This window comes from Oryctolagus cuniculus, chromosome 19 (assembly GCF_051225735.1).
Source record: "Oryctolagus cuniculus isolate XC-2025 breed Fujian yellow rabbit chromosome 19, ASM5122573v1, whole genome shotgun sequence".
In the NCBI taxonomy this organism is placed as follows: Eukaryota; Metazoa; Chordata; class Mammalia; order Lagomorpha; family Leporidae; genus Oryctolagus; species Oryctolagus cuniculus.
Window position 1 is genome coordinate 29,790,851 of NC_142885.1, and position 15,524 is coordinate 29,806,374.

Genomic DNA, 15,524 nt, shown 5'->3' on the forward strand with positions numbered 1-15,524 from the left:
GCTAATGTGAGAGGTGAGTGTGTGAGGAGTGCAAGGAGGGTCCTGGAGGTGTGGTGCGACTTGCCTGCTGGGAGTGTCTCTGCGGGGCCAAAAGCCTTGACCTTTCAGGGTTGCCTGGATTTCAGCTTGGGCTGTCTGGAGTTGAGATTCTGAGGGCAGGAGTGTGGTGGGTCTTGCCAGTTCCTGCCTTCCTTCTCTGAGCAAAAAAGTAGCTAAGATGAGGCTGAGGGCCCTGTGAGTCCCTGCCTCACAGGCAGGTGCAGTGGGGGCCTGGGCTGTGCTTGCTAGCACAGGTGCCTCTGCCACACTTGATCTTGTGGCGGTTGCAGTGATTAGTAAAGTGGGTTCTTTGCAGACCCCAGGGAAATGGCATTTCTCAGCTTCCCAGTTCCAAGTGTGGTATGATGGCATGCCCCTGAGGGATCAGTGGGAACTATGCATAGGCATCTAAAGATAGGAGAAAATAGTGATTGTTAACTAGCCTCAGGCTGGTGGCTGTGCTGGGTTAGTGAGGAGTCCCCGGCCAACCCCCACAGCACCTTCAGGCAGAAGTGCTCTTTGTTCATCGCTGTGTTACTTTATTGCTTTCTGTCCCTGAGTTACAGCTACCCCGAATGGCTTAGAATTTTCTCAAGCATGTAATTAGAGGAGTGGCTGTGAATCTAGGAAACAGTTTGGTCTTACTAAGGTAATCATTAAAAGTCCCTGAAAAGCATTTGTAGGTCAATTTTTCACTAATTTTTGCTCACTGTTTCCTCCGGTTTGTTACTCCTCTTTGTGAATCGCCTCCCCCCACCTCCCCATGACATGGTCATCTTGGAATTCACTTTGGAAATAAAGAGCATGTCTACCTCTCTGGGTTCCACCTTGGTGAATGTCACAGGCAATCCCTTCTTTACCAGTTGGGCGGTTCCATGCATGGTACTTCATGAGCGCATGAACATTTTGTCTTGCTGAAGGAGGCTTGTTGGCGTTTATCCAGTGAATACTGTGTATCAGTGTTTGTGAACCCTACTTCCTCTGAGACCATGGAACTGATTGGGGTGGTTGTGTGTGCCTGGTTAATGACGTTTCCCTCTTTCTTAATAAGGAGTGATACAGTTAGAAGCATACAGGCTTGGCTCTGTTCACACCAAGCATTTTTAAACAAACTAGCCTTTCTAAAAAGTCCAGCATGAAGACCCTCCCAGTGAGGGTTGTGTACGTGAGATTAGGTTCTCTTGGCTCTGGTGTTTTAAGATGTTTGGACCTCGTGTCATCTGAGGACATTGGCATCCAACCATCTGGCATCCAACCATCTCAACAACTAATGAAATTGATCATTTTAGCAAACTTTTCTTATTTATTCATTTGTTATCTTTAGAACTCAAAAGTTTGGAGCTTTGCTTTAGTTTCAAATGATGCTTACCTTATTTCTAAGTCTGACAAAATGCATACAGACTCTCTCTGAAATCAGATGCAGTTTAAGGGTCTGTTTTATAAGCTGTTTGATAGAACAGGTCTGTTTGTGTCTTCAATGAATGAAGAAAGGTGAAAATATTAAAAGATATGACCATCCTTTTTTTAAAAGTTTTCTTATTTCTTTGAATGGCAGAGTTAACAGAGAGAGGAGGAGAGACACACAGAGATCATCCAACTGCTGGTTCACTCCCCAGATGACCCCAATCGCCGAGATTGGGCCATGATAAAGCCAGGAGCTTCCTCTGGGTCTCCCATGTGGATGCTGGGGCCCAAGCACTGGGGCCATCCTCTGCTGCTTTCCCAGGTGCATTAGCAGAGATCTGGATTTGAAAGTGAATTAGCCAGTGGGTCTCAAACCAGCACCCAAATGGGATGCCGCAGGCAGAGGCTTAACCTGTTGGGACACAATACCAGCCCCATGACAGTTTTTTATGTATGTCCATCAAAACCTATTTGAAACATGACAGCATGTTAACTGTCAGTTTTCAAAAAACCACATGCACAGAGGAACAAATGCACACACAGCACTGTAGCCAGGCAGCCACTGAGTGACACAGTCTCAAAGTCCCATGTGCACGCATGCAAGGCTGGCTGTGCTCGTTGGGTTTCCAGCTTCCTGCGGAGGAGCAGTAATCCCCATAACTTAAGCCCAACCTCTTATTTCTTTGGGCTGGGGCAAGGGGAGTCATGAGAACTAGATCAGAATGAATGCTAACTCACATTACTCATTAGCAGTTCTCTTTGGCGTATACCTTAGTTCCTTTATACCATTTTAAGGTGAACATTCACTAGCAGCACGTGTGCAAAGTTGTGCAGCCAGCACTGGCATCTGATTCCAGAACTTTCTTCTCACTCCTCACCCCCCCCCCCAAGATACATCGTCAGCTGTCATAGACAACTTGACAAAAGTAAGCTGAATCCAGGAACAAGAGCTTCTTTGGATATGACTACACTAAGTATCATGAGAGATTTGCCAGGAGTGATGGATTCACTGGTTTACAATATGCCTCATGGGAACCCAGGGAATAGAATTACCTCTTAAAAACCTAGAATTATCCAAGCATGTAGGAGTAATACCTCCAAAAGGCTGTTTGTTATATGGAACTCCAGGCACAGGAAGAATGCTTTTGGTGAGAACTGTTGCTACTCAGCTGGATTGTAACTTCTTAAAGGTTGTATCAAGTTCTATTGTAGACAAATAGATTGGTGAAAGTGCCTGCTTGATCAGAGAAATGTTTTATTATGCCAGAGACCGACCATCAAACATGCATCATTTTTATGGATGAAATAGATGTGATTGGTGGTCATTGGTTTCCTGAGGGTACATCAGCTGACAGATTAACAGAACTTTAATAGAGTTGCTAAATCAAATGGATGGCTTTGATACTCTGCATAGAGTTAAAATGACCATGGCTACAAACAGACCAGATACACTGGACCCTGTTTTGCTACGTCTGGGAAGATTGGACAGAAAAATACATATTGATTTACCACATGAAAAAGCCAGGTTAGATATATTGAAAATCCACACAGCTCCCATTACAAAACATTATGAAGTAGATTATGAAGCAAGCATGAACCTTTTAGATGGCTTTATTGGAGCAAACCTGAAGTGTTTGTACTGAAGCTGGTATGTTTGCAATTCGTGCTGATCATAATTTTGTAGTACAGGAAGATTTCATGAAAGCCATCAGAAAAGTGGGTTATTCTGGTTGGCACCATGGTTCATTAGGCTAATCCTCCGCCTGCAGCACCGGCACTCCGGGTTCTAGTCCCAGTTGGGGCACCGGATTCTGGCCCGGTTGCTCCTTTTCCAGTCCAGCTCTCTGCTGTGGCCCAGGAGTGCAGTGGAAGATGGCCCAAGTCCTTGGGCCCTGCGCCCACATGGGAGACCAGGAGAAGCACCTGGCTCCTGCCTTTGGATCAACGTGGTGTCTGAGGCCGCAGCGGCCATTGGGGGGTGAACAAAAGGAAACAGGAAGACCTTTTTCTCTGTCTCTCTCTCTCTCACTGTCCACTCTGCCTGTCAAAAAAAGTGGGTTATTCTAAGAAGCTAGAGTCTAAATTGGACTACAAACCCGTATAATTTACTGTCAGTTTTTTGATTGCTGCATGACAGACATTGGCTTAATGTAAAAATAAAGTTAAGCAAACAATGTGTGTACTGGCAATGATCTCATTAAAAATAAGAGTAAAATATGTATGAGTAACATAAATTAGTATATACTTCAGTGACTCCACTTTTAAGATGGGTACAGAAGAAATCTATATGTTGTTCATGTATTTATTGCAGCAGAAATTACAAAAGAAGAATGTGTTGAAGCTTTTCATATTTGCTATGTGAACATTTTGTAAAACATTGAAAATGATCTGGGAGTAGTCCAAGAGAGTATTTCTTATTTATTTTATATCATTTGAGTATTGATTTAGATAGGCTATGGGAGGAAGTGAAACATCAGACCTTTGATATTTAAGATCCTCCATAATATGTTGCATTAATAGACTTTTTTTGACAGGCAGAGTTAGACAGTGAGAGAAAGAGACAGAGAGAAAAGTCTTCCTTTACATTGGTTCACCCCACAAATGGCTGCTATGGCTGGCGCACTGCGCTGATGCGAAACCAGCAGCCAGGTACTTCCTCCTGGTCTCTCATGTGGGTGCAGGGCCCAAGTACTTGGGCCATCCTCCACTGCCTTCCCGGGCCACAGCAGAGAGCTGTTCTGGAAGAGGAGCAACTGGGACAGAATCTGCTGCCCCAACTAGGACTAGATTGCCGGTGCCGCAGGTGGAGGATTATCCAAGTGATGCGGCGCCGTCCAACATTAATAGTTTTTCAAAACTGTTACTTAGGAACCCAAGAATCCACACAATAAATTTGATTTCACCACCAAAATGTATCTTCAACCTGCCTATATCTGCCACCACTCTATGCCAAGGCAAAGCTGAACTCTGTTCTTGCATGGCTCATAGAGCAGGTGCCTACATAAATTCTGTACCCTGGATGCCCCAAATGCCTGGTTATAACCCCAACCGTAGCCCAGCCCACCATAATTCTCTTGACTGAATTCAGTGACCTCCGAGCTGATTTCTTCTATCAGTAATCTTTTCCTCTGTAATATGTTTTCCACTCAGCATCCAAAGAAATCTTTCTGTACAAATGTATTTTTAAAATTGTTTGAAAGGGAGGGAGCTGGTTGGGAATGGATAGGAGGGAGAGAGGAGAGAGGACGGAGGACAGAGGACAGAGGGGAGGGGAGAGGGAAGTAGGGAGAGGGAAAAGGGGAGGGAGGAGGGAAGAGGGGATAGGTAGAGAGGGAGATTCTCCATCCACTGGTTTATTCTACAAATATAACCCCGTGACTTGACTCCTTGTGTGTGGCTGCCTACTTTGTGCTATCCTTGATGGATTCTTTGTACTCCTCTTCCTTCTCTCTTACTTGTGCATTACCTATCATTTCAGACCACATCTGAAATGCTTTGCTCCTTTTGGGTGCCCCATTTCTCTTGAGGTGATCTTACTCCTGTGGCTTCAACCAATGTTTCTATGAGACTACCTTCCAAAGTAGTGTCTCCATCATCAGCCTTCACCATGAGATCCAAATCTCCATTGCCACCTGCCTGTTAGAGACACACACTTGAGTGTCCTGTGGGTACCACAAACTTCCTCTTCCCTTTAAACCTGCACCACACATTGCACTGGACTGGATCTCTGCAGTGGTGGCTCCATCCGACTTGCCTTCCAAGTTGGAAAGCTTGGCAGCACCCTCTTTCCAACCATCTGTCTCCTAGTAGTCACCAAATCCATGCCAGTGGTGTCTCAGGACCTACACAAGCACTCATACCAAAGCTGAACATCTGCTGATAACCATTACTTCTGTCTGGATTCTTTCTTCCAGGCTTTTTCTGCTTCAGGCCTGCACACCACCTGCATATTCCTAGAAAGCACAGGTGACTCTGCCTGATCTTTTCTCATCTCTTGCATACTTGCCAAAGCCCTATTCCCTTAGAGGGGATTCCAAGGCCTCATTCTCAGGTCTGTTCACAACTTCTATTCCAAGCCGCCCTCCTCCCAAACAGCCCCTGCTTCTGTCATGCCAGACTTGTCATGGTTCTGCATATAGGCAGTCACTACTTGATGTTCCTCAATGTTTTCAGCTTGAGAAACTCCTAGCCATGTTTCAAGATATCCAACTCAAAGGTCTTCCTTCTCTTTGATACTTTTCTCTCATTCCCCCAGGCAGAGCTAAGTATCCAGAGCTTCTGTAACACACTACCTATATACATAACGTACTTAACCCATTTTATCACCTTTTTTTTTGCTAAATACCCATATCTCGTATAAGACTGTGAGCTTGTCCAGGACAAGACTTTGTCTCTCTGCTTTCATTCCTGTAGTCCCTGGTACACAGCTGGTGTTCAGATATGCAGAACTAACAACACACTCACTGGTGGGCCTTGGGACAGGAAGTGATGGTTAATGAAGGGTCTGGTCACAAGAACAGAGGTAAGAGGGACAAGGAAGGAGATTGTAACAGAGTGGCATTCATGAAACCCTTTCTTTTTTTCCAACTTTTATTTAATAATTATAAATTTTCGGGGGCTGGTGCTGTGGCTCACTTGGCTAATCCTCCACCTGCGGCGCCAGCATCTCATATGGGCACCGGGTTCTAGTCCTGGCTGCTCCTCTTCCAGTCTGGCTCTCTGCTGGGCCCAGGAGTGCAGTGGAGGATTGCCCAGATGCTTGGGCGCCTGCACCCGCGTGGGAGACCAGGAGGAAGCACCTGGCACCTGGCTTCAGACTGGTGCAGTGCACCAGCTGTAGTGGCCGTTTGGGGGGTGAACCAATGGAAGGAAGACCTTTCTCTCTGTTTCTCTCTCTCACTGTCTGTAACTCTACCTCTCAAATAATTGAATAAATAAAGTCTATAATAAATAAATAAATATAAATTTCCAAAGTACAACTTTTGGATTATAGCAGTTCTTCCCTCCATAACCTCCCTCTCACCCCAACCATCCTATCTCCCACTCCCTCTCCCATCCCATTTTTCATCAAGATTCATTTTCAATTATATTTATATACAGAATATCAACTCAGTATATACTAAGTAAAGATTTCAATAGACTGCACCCACACAGACACACAAAGTGTAGAGTATTGTTTGAGTAGTAGTTTTACCGTTAATTCACATAGTACAACACATTAAGGACAGAGAGATCCTACATGGGGAGTAGGTGCACAGTAACTCCCGTTGTTGATTTAACAATTGACACTCTTATTTATGATGTCAGTAATCACGCGAGGCACTTGTCTTGAGCTGCCAAAGCTATGGAAGCTTCTTGAGTTCACCGGATCCGATCTTATTTAGACAAGGCCATAGTCAAAGTGGAAGTTCTCTCCTCCCTTCAGAGAAAGGTACGTCCTTCTTTGATGGCCTGTTCATTCTGCTGGGATCTCATTCACAGAGATCTTTTATTTAGTTCCTCTTTTTTTTTTTCCAGAGTGTCTTGGCTTTCCATGCCTAAATCACTCTCATAGGCTTTTTAGCCATATCCGAATGCCTTAAGGACTGATTCTGAGGCCAGAGTGCTGTTCAGGACATCTGACATTCTATGAGTCTGCTGTGTATCCCGCTTCCCATGTTGGAGCATTCTCCTCCTTTTTAAGTCTATCAGTTATTGTTAGCAGACACTAGTCTTGTTTATGTGATCCCTTTGACATTTAATCCTATAATTATGATCAATTATGAACTGAAACTGATCATGTTGACTAGTGAGATGGTATTGGTTCATGACACCTTGATGGGATTGAATTGGAATCCCCCAGCATGTTTATAGCTCTACCATTAGGGGTAAGTCCGAGTGAGCAGGTGCCGAACTGTACATCTCCTTCTCTTATTCCCAGTCTTATATTTAACAGGGATCACTTTTGAGTTAATTTTAAATGCCTAAGAATAATTGTGTGTTAATTAAAGAGTTCAACCAATGATATTAAGTAGGACAAAAAAATACTAAAAGTAATAAAATAGTAAGTTGTTCCTTGACAGTCAGGCAAGGACTGATCAAGTCATTGTTTTTCATAGTGTCGGTTTCACTTCAACAGGTTTCCTTTTAGCACTTTAAGTAGTCAGGCTTCTTAATGTACCATGTCTCATTTCTAAATAAGAACACAAAGAGGGAAAGCTAGAGTTTTATTTAATTTCACCACATTGTACTGTCTAATCCTCTTCAAAGCTCTGTGAGGAAGGCACTGCTCATCCCCTTTTAAATACGAAACTGTATGAGGTGGGAACCTGCACTAGGCCATATATCAAGAACAATAAAGCCCCAGTTCAAAACCTGTTCTGTTTGCCCCAGAGCCATGTTCCTCCTGGGGTTGGAACCCTAGGTTCTAGCAGTTAGAGACGTGGGGTATGAGAGAGGGGTAGCTGGTGAAAACCGGTGGTCCTTTTCTTTGGGCTTAGCTTCGTTGGGTGCATCACCACAAGGACTTGTCCTGTGTCACTAAGGACACTTCATACTAACTCTATGGCCTCATGCTGTGATTTGTTAACATAGGTCCTGTGTCCTGGTTCACACTAATGGTCATCTTAAGATTTACTTTGCTGTTCTAGTGTTTTAAGGTAAAATTTGGTTTTCTGATCTGATATCTGTATTCCTTAATATATACCTGTATAGCAATAAAATTCCTCATGTGAAATTAGGCCTGTCAACATGGAAAACTCTAAGGATGTACCCACTGCTGGGAACATATTGAAGGAAATTAAATCATTATGTAACAGAGGGATGCACAAGCCTATGCTTATTGCAGCAAGATGCACAATAGCCAGGCTGTGCAGTGTGTATATGTATGTAAGGTATACATAGACCAGAACTTCTTAATTCACTTTTCAGTTGATCAGCATTTTGGTTGATTGAAATATGCCTGTTGAAGCCATTTGCCCATTTCTTGAGTGGGTGGTTTGTTTTGCTGTTGTTGAGTTTCTTGAAAATATCTGGTAGTAAACCCTTCATCAGCTGCATACACTGCAGATTAAGTTCTACCATTCTGTTAGTTGCTGCTTCACTTTGTGGAGTGTTTTTTTTTTTTTGGTGTCCTCTTCATTAATCTTTTATAGTTCTCAGATATTGGACATCCTTGGTTAAATTTATTCCAACCTATTTTATTTTCTTTGTAGATATGTGAATGGGATTGGTCTTCGAAATCCTTTCTCAATCATGACCTTGTCTGTGTATACAAAAGCTGTTGATTTTCTATCCTGCCGCTGTACCAAACTCTACTCTGAGTTTTTTTTTTTTTTTTTGACAGGCAGAGTGGACAGTGAGAGAGAGAGACAGAGAGAAAGGTCTTCCTTTGCCGTTGGTTCACCCTCCAATGGCCGCCGCGGCTGGCGCGCTACGGCCGGCGCACCGCGCTGATCCGATGGCAGGAGCCAGGAGCCAGGTGCTTCTCCTGGTCTCCCATGGGGTGCAGGGCCCAAGCACCTGGGCCATCCTCCACTGCACTCCCTGGCCACAGCAGAGAGCTGGCCTGGAAGAGGGGCAACCGGGACAGAATCTGGCGCCCCGACCGGGACTAGAACCCGGTGTGCCGGCGCCGCAAGGCGGAGGATTAGCCTATTGAGCCGCGGCGCCAGCCTTCTACTCTGAGTTTTGATATTCTTTTAGTGGAGTCTTTTGGATCTCCTATGTACAGGAGAATAGAAAATGTCAACAGTGACCTCAGAGGCTACCTTTCTGTATTCTGTTTTGCTTTGTGGAAGACACGATTTGTCCTATTTCAAAGGCAGGGCTAGACTGTGGAGGGCAGAGATTGGGAAGCAGACCTGTGTTCGGTGAAGAACTCTGCAGATCACAGGTATTTCTACTCCTTGTGTGAATGGGTACATAAGTGTCTGAATAAATAAATTACAAAGATTTCCTCATGTGCAAGTTAGAGATAATGCCACACAGAATGTTTGTAAGGAAGAAGAGAATGAATGGGTACCAGAATCTTTTCTAAGACTGAGTTAAATTCTTTTTCAAATTCTGTGTTAATGGGGTATGTAATGCATATAGTATCAAATTCTAGATAAACTCAAGTAGTTGGCCTTGATGTAGTATTTTATTTACAATGAGCTAGGTTTTACTTTTTAAAAAAGTCTTATTTATTTATTTGAAATTCAGAGTTACACACAGAGAGGATGAGAGGCAGAGGCAGAGTGGCAGAGAGAGAGAGAGGGAGAGGTTATCCATCTGCTGGTCCACTCCACAGTTGGCTGCAATGGCTGGCGCTGAGAGGATTCAGGGTAAGGAGCTAGGAGCAAGGAGCCTCCCTGGGGTCTCCTGCATGGGGACAGGTCCCCAGGACTTGGGCCATCTTCGACTGCCTTCCCAGACCATAGCAGAGAACTGCATCAGAAGTGGACCAGCTGGGACTCGAACCGGCGTCATATGGGATGCTGGCACTGCAGGCAGTGGCTTGACCCGCTATCCCCCAGCGCCGGCCCCTCCCAGAAGCTGTTCCCCCTGGGATCCAGCTGTCTGCTAACATGCCTGGGAAAGCAGAGACGGCCCAAGGACTTAAGCCCCTGAACCCAGAATGGAGCACCAGAAAAAAGTCCTTGGCTTCTTCTTTGGCCTGTCCCAGCCCTGGCCTTTGTAGCCACCTGAGGGGTGAACCCGCAGATGGGCGATCACTGAGAGAGAGAGAGAAAGAGTGCTGGCGATGCCCCCTGCACTGCTTCTCTCCCCAAACGGCTTTGACGGCCAGCACTGGAACAGGCAGAAGTCAGGAGGCAGGAGCTCCATTCAGGACTCCCACGAGGGAGGGAGGGAGGGAGGCAGGGAGGCAGGGAGGCAGTGAGCCAGGGTCCAGAGTACCCAGGCCTCAGCGGCTGCCTCCCTGGATCACAACCTGGAGCAAGAGCAGCTGACTGAAGCGGGCCTGTGGTTTCGGGTGCTGGATGCGGCAGCGCACAGATGCGTCCCGTGGCGCCATGGCGATGGCCAGTGAGGAGTGCGCCTGCGCCCGGCGCCTTGACCCGGAAGTGCACCCACAGGCGTGGCCGCTTCTGCCCTCAGTGCATGGGTGCGAGTCAGGGCCGTGCCCACTCCTGCCCACGGCTTGAGCGAGCCTTGAGGAGCCGTCTTTGACGCTGGTGGCCAAACCTGAGGAGTCCAGGGCCTCCCAGGCTCAGGCCAGGATCAGGTGAGGCTGCGGCCCGAGGCAGCCGCATCAGTTCCTTGGGCTTCTGGAAACTTCCAGGCGCGGTCCTCTGCTTCGGCCCCTTCCCGAAGACTACACCTCAGGACTCGGTTCCTGTTCCTGAGGAACAGAAATGCTCTTTGTGAGGGGATTCGGCACGGTGGACTTCCTGTCACGGGGTAGGCGTGGCTCGAGGTGCAGAGTGCGGGGAGGGGGTGTGTGAGGGGTGTCACTGGGTAGAAGGTGGAGGAGAGGGAGGACAAAGGGGAGGCGGGAGAAGAGAGGAAGTGGAGAGAATGAAGGTGGGGAGGCGAGGAAGGGAGGGGAAGAAAGGCGTGTGGGGGAGAGGAAAGGAGGGAGAGAGTGACGGGAGCCCCGGGGGGTGTGTGGGAGGGGGGTTGGGAGCTGGGTCGGTTTGGGGGGTTTTCTGTGCCTGGCCAGATGTAGCCTTGGCGTCCGTAGAAGAGGCCTTGACTCACGGCCTCTCTGCTCCAGGTTGTTCAGCAGTGTAAGGTTGTGTGTGCAGGAACACGGGGGCACGGGGTGCTCAAATTAATTGGAATGTAATCCGGTGAATTTTCTGACTGCACACATGGAGGAGAAAGCAGAAGCTTAGAGAAACGCCAAGAATCCCCCTGTGCTCTGTTCCAGCCTGTCCAAAATTCTGACACCTCACAGTAAGTACTAAGTATTTTTTTTTCCTATGGAATAATTGGTTTGCAAGGCAGAGTTCTAGATGAGGCGGTGCAGGAGAGATCTTCAGGGTATGGATTCACACCCCAGGTGGCTACAATGGCCGGCGCTGGGCCAGGCGGGAGCACAGGCCAGGTACTTTATCCAGTACTGCAGTGCGAGTTAAGGTGGCCCAAGTCCTTGGGGTGCTTCCTCTGCTTTCCTAGGCATTTGAGCAGGCAGCTGGATCTCAAGTTGGAATAGCCTGGGTTGATGGGGGGTGGGGGGTGGGGTGGGAGCAGCCGTGGCATAGTGGATGAAGCCGCCCCTGCATGTACCAGCATCCCACATGGGCGTTGGTTCGAGTCCCAGCAGCTCCACAGAGTGGATGTGCCATGTGGGTCTGAGAAGAGTGTTGTGTTGCGGTGCTGTGGACAGAGCATCCTCGAAGGATCCGTTCAACACTTGGTTGATTCAGGTGCTGTTCTGTTCAGCTACATCCTTACTGATGGTCTGACTGCTGATCTGGTAACGAAAGAGATGTCTTGACGTCTGTGAGTGTAATAGTGCCTTTGTTTATTTCTCTTTGTAGTTTTAACAATGGTCGCTTATGTATTTTGGGCTGAGGTTTACTTTTGGATTCACTATCCTACTCTGTTGAAACGTGTTTCTTCTGTTGTTTCAGGAATCCCAAAGCAAGGTCTTGGTTATTGTAGGTTTATTGAAAGTCTGCAAAGACAGTTGTCATTTCACCCAGTTCCTTGTTTTTCATGGTGAAGTTGATAGTCAATTGTCTTGAGTTTTCCTAACTACATTCATGTTTGTTTTTTTTCTCAAAAACCTCTTGCTGGAGGTTTTTTTCCGTTGGTTGTTTTTTTGTTTTGTTTTGTTTTTTTATTTAAATGATGTTGAACCTAGAACCATTTTAGAAGAAATGTTATATTAATAATATTCAGTCTTCCAGTCCAATGCACAGCATATTTACTTAGATCTTCTTTAGTTTCCTTCATCAGCATTTTAATCTTCAGCCAACATGCTGTGTATTTTATTGATAGAGTTTTCATTTCAGTAGGCTATTTTAAATTTCAAATCAGTCTCTACCTGTTGATGATGGTACTATACAATTGATTTTTTTTAACTTTTATTTAGTAAATATAAATTTCCAAGTACAGTTTATGGATTACAATGGCTTTCCCCCTTAACTTCCTTCCCACCCACAACCCTCCCATCTCCTGCTCCCTCTCCCATTCCATTCACATCAAGATTCATTTTCAATTATCTTTATATACAGAAGATCAATTTAGTATATATTAAGTAAAGATTTCATCAGTTTCACCCACACAGAACATAAAGTGTAAAATACTGTTTGAGTTAAACTAATAGCATTAATTCACATTGAACAACACATTAAGGACAGAGATCCTACATGAGGAATAAGTGCACAGTGACTCCTGTTGTTGACTTAACAAATTGACACTCTTGTTTAAGGTGTCAGTAATCTCCCTAGGCTCTAGTCATGAGTTGCCAAGGCTATGGAAGCCTTTTGAGTTCGCTGACTTCAATCTTATTTCGACAAGGTCATAGTCAAAGTGCAAGTTCTGTCCTCTCTTCAGAGAAAGGGACCTCCTTCTTTGATGGCCGGTTCTTTCTACTGGGATCTCACTCACAGAGATCTTTCCTTTAGGTTGTTTTTTTTTTCTTTTTCTTTTTCTTTTTCTTTCTTTTTTTTTTTTTTAGCCTGAGTGTCTTGGCTTTCCATGCCTAAAATACTCTCATGGGCTCTTCAGCCAGATCCAAATGCCTTAAGGGCTAATTCAGAGGCCAGAGTGCTGTTTAGGACATCTGCCATTCTATGAGTCTGCTGTGTATCCCGCTTCCCATGTTGGATCGTTCTCTCCCTTTTTGATTCTATCAGTTAGTATTATCAGACACTAGCCTTGTTTGTGTGATCCCTTTGACTCTTAGACTTATCATTATGATCTATTGTGACCTGAAATTGTTCACTTGGACTAGTTAGATGGCATTGGTACATGCCAACTTGATGGGATTGTGTTAGAATGCCCTGGCACATTTCTAACTCCAGCATTTGGGGCAAGTCAGCTTGAGCATGTCCCAAATTGTACATCTCCTCCCTCTCTTATTCCCACTCTTATATTTAACAGGGATCACTTTTCAGTTAACTTTAAACCCCTAAGAATAATTGTGTGTTAATTACAGAGTTCAACCAATAGTATTAAGTAGAACAAAAAAATGCTAAGAGGGGTAAAGTATGAAATTGTACATCAACAGTCCGGACAAGGGCTGATCAAGTCACTGTTTCTCGTAGTTTCCATTTCACTTCACCAGGTTTCCTTTTTGGTGCTCGGTTAGTTGTCACCAATCAGGGAGAACATATGATATTTCTCCCTTTAGGACTTGCTTGCTTCACTCAGCATGATGTGTTCTACATTCCACCATTTTGTTGCAAATGACCGGATTTTATTGTTTTTGACTGCTGTATAGTGTTCTATAGAGTGCATGTCCCATAATTTCTTTATCCAGTCTACCATTGATGGGCATTTAGGTTGATTCCAGGTCTTAGCTATTGTGAATTGAGCTGCAATAAACATTAAGGTGCAGACAGCCTTTTTGTTTGCCAATTTAATTTCCTTTGGGTAAATTCCAAGGAGTGGGATGGCTGGGTTGTATGGTAGGGTTCTATTCAGGTTTCTGAGAAATCTCCAGACTGACTTCCATAGTGGCTTAACCAGTTTGCATTCCCACGAACAGTGGGTTAGTGTCCCTTTTTCCCCACATCCTTGCCAGGATCTGTTGTTGGTAGATTTCTGAAAGTGAGCCATTCTCACCAAGGTGAGGTGAAACCTCATTGTGGTTTCGATTTGCATTTCCCTGATTGCTAGTGATCGTGAACATTTTTTTATGTGCCTGATGGCCATTTGGATTTCCTCTTTTGAAAAATATCTATTGAGGTCCTTGGCCCATCTCTTAAGTGGGTTGTTTGTTTTGTTGTTTGGAGTTTCTTGATCTCTTTGTAGATTCTGGTTATTAACCCTTCATCAGTTGCTTAGTTTGCAAATATTTTTTCCCATTCTGTCGGTTGCCTCTTCACTTTCCTGACTGTTTGCCTTGCAGTACAGAAACTTCTCAATTTGATGCAATCCCAAATGTTAACTTTGATTTTGGCTGCCTGTGCTTCTGGGATCTTTTCCAAGAAGTCTTTGCCTGTGCCTATATCTTGCAGAGTTTCTCCAATGCTCTCTAATAATTTTATGGTGTCGGGTCATAGATTTAGGTCTTTAATCCATGTTGAGTGGATTTTTGTTTATGGTGAAAGGTAGGGGTCTTGCTTCATGCTTCTGCATGTGGAAATCCAATTTTCCCAGCACCATTTATTGAATAGACTGTCCTTACTCCAGGGATTGGTTTTAGATCCTTGATCAAATATAAGTTGGCTGTAGATGTTTGGATTGATTTCTGGTGTTTCAATTCTGTTCCATTGGTCTATCCATCTGTTTCTGTACCAGTACCATGCTGTTTTGATTACAACTGCCCTGTAGTATGTCCTGAAATCTGGAATTGTGATGCCTCCGGCTTTGTTTTTGTTGTACAAGATTGCTTTAGCTATTCGAGGTCTTTTTTGCCTCCATATGAATTTCAGCATCATTTTTTCCAGATCTGAGAAGAATGTGTTTGGTGTTTTGATTGGTATTGCACTGAATTTATAAATTGCTTTTGGGAGAATGGACATTTTGATGATACTGATTCTTTCAATCCATGAGCATGGAAGATTTTTCCATTTTTTTTATCCTCTTCTATTTCTTTCTTTAAGGTTTTGCAATTCTCATCATAGAGATCTTTAACATCCTTGGTTAAGTTTATTCCAAGGTATTTGTTTGTTTTTGTAGCTATTGTGAATGGGATTGATCTTAGAAGTTCTTCCTCAGCTGTGGCATTGCTTGTGTATACAAAGGCTGTTGATTTTTGTGCATTGATTTTATATCCTGCTACTCTGCCAAACTCTTCTATGAGTTCCAATAGTCTCTTAGTAGAGTTCTTTGGGTCCCCTAAATGAAGAATCATATCATCTGCAAAGAGGGATAATTTGAGTTCTTCCTTCCCAATTTGTATCCCTTTAATTTCTTTTTCTTCCCTAACAGCTCTGGCTAAAACCTCCAGAACTATGTTGAATAGCAGTGGTGAGAGTGGA

The 15,524-nt window shown here is 44.6% G+C and overlaps 1 pseudogene; it reads left to right on the forward strand.

The window, feature by feature from the left end:
- The first annotated feature begins 2,335 nt into the window (after positions 1-2,335).
- Positions 2,336-3,547, forward strand: LOC149120449 (26S proteasome regulatory subunit 10B-like; annotated as a pseudogene).
- Positions 3,548-15,524: the final 11,977 nt, after the last annotated feature.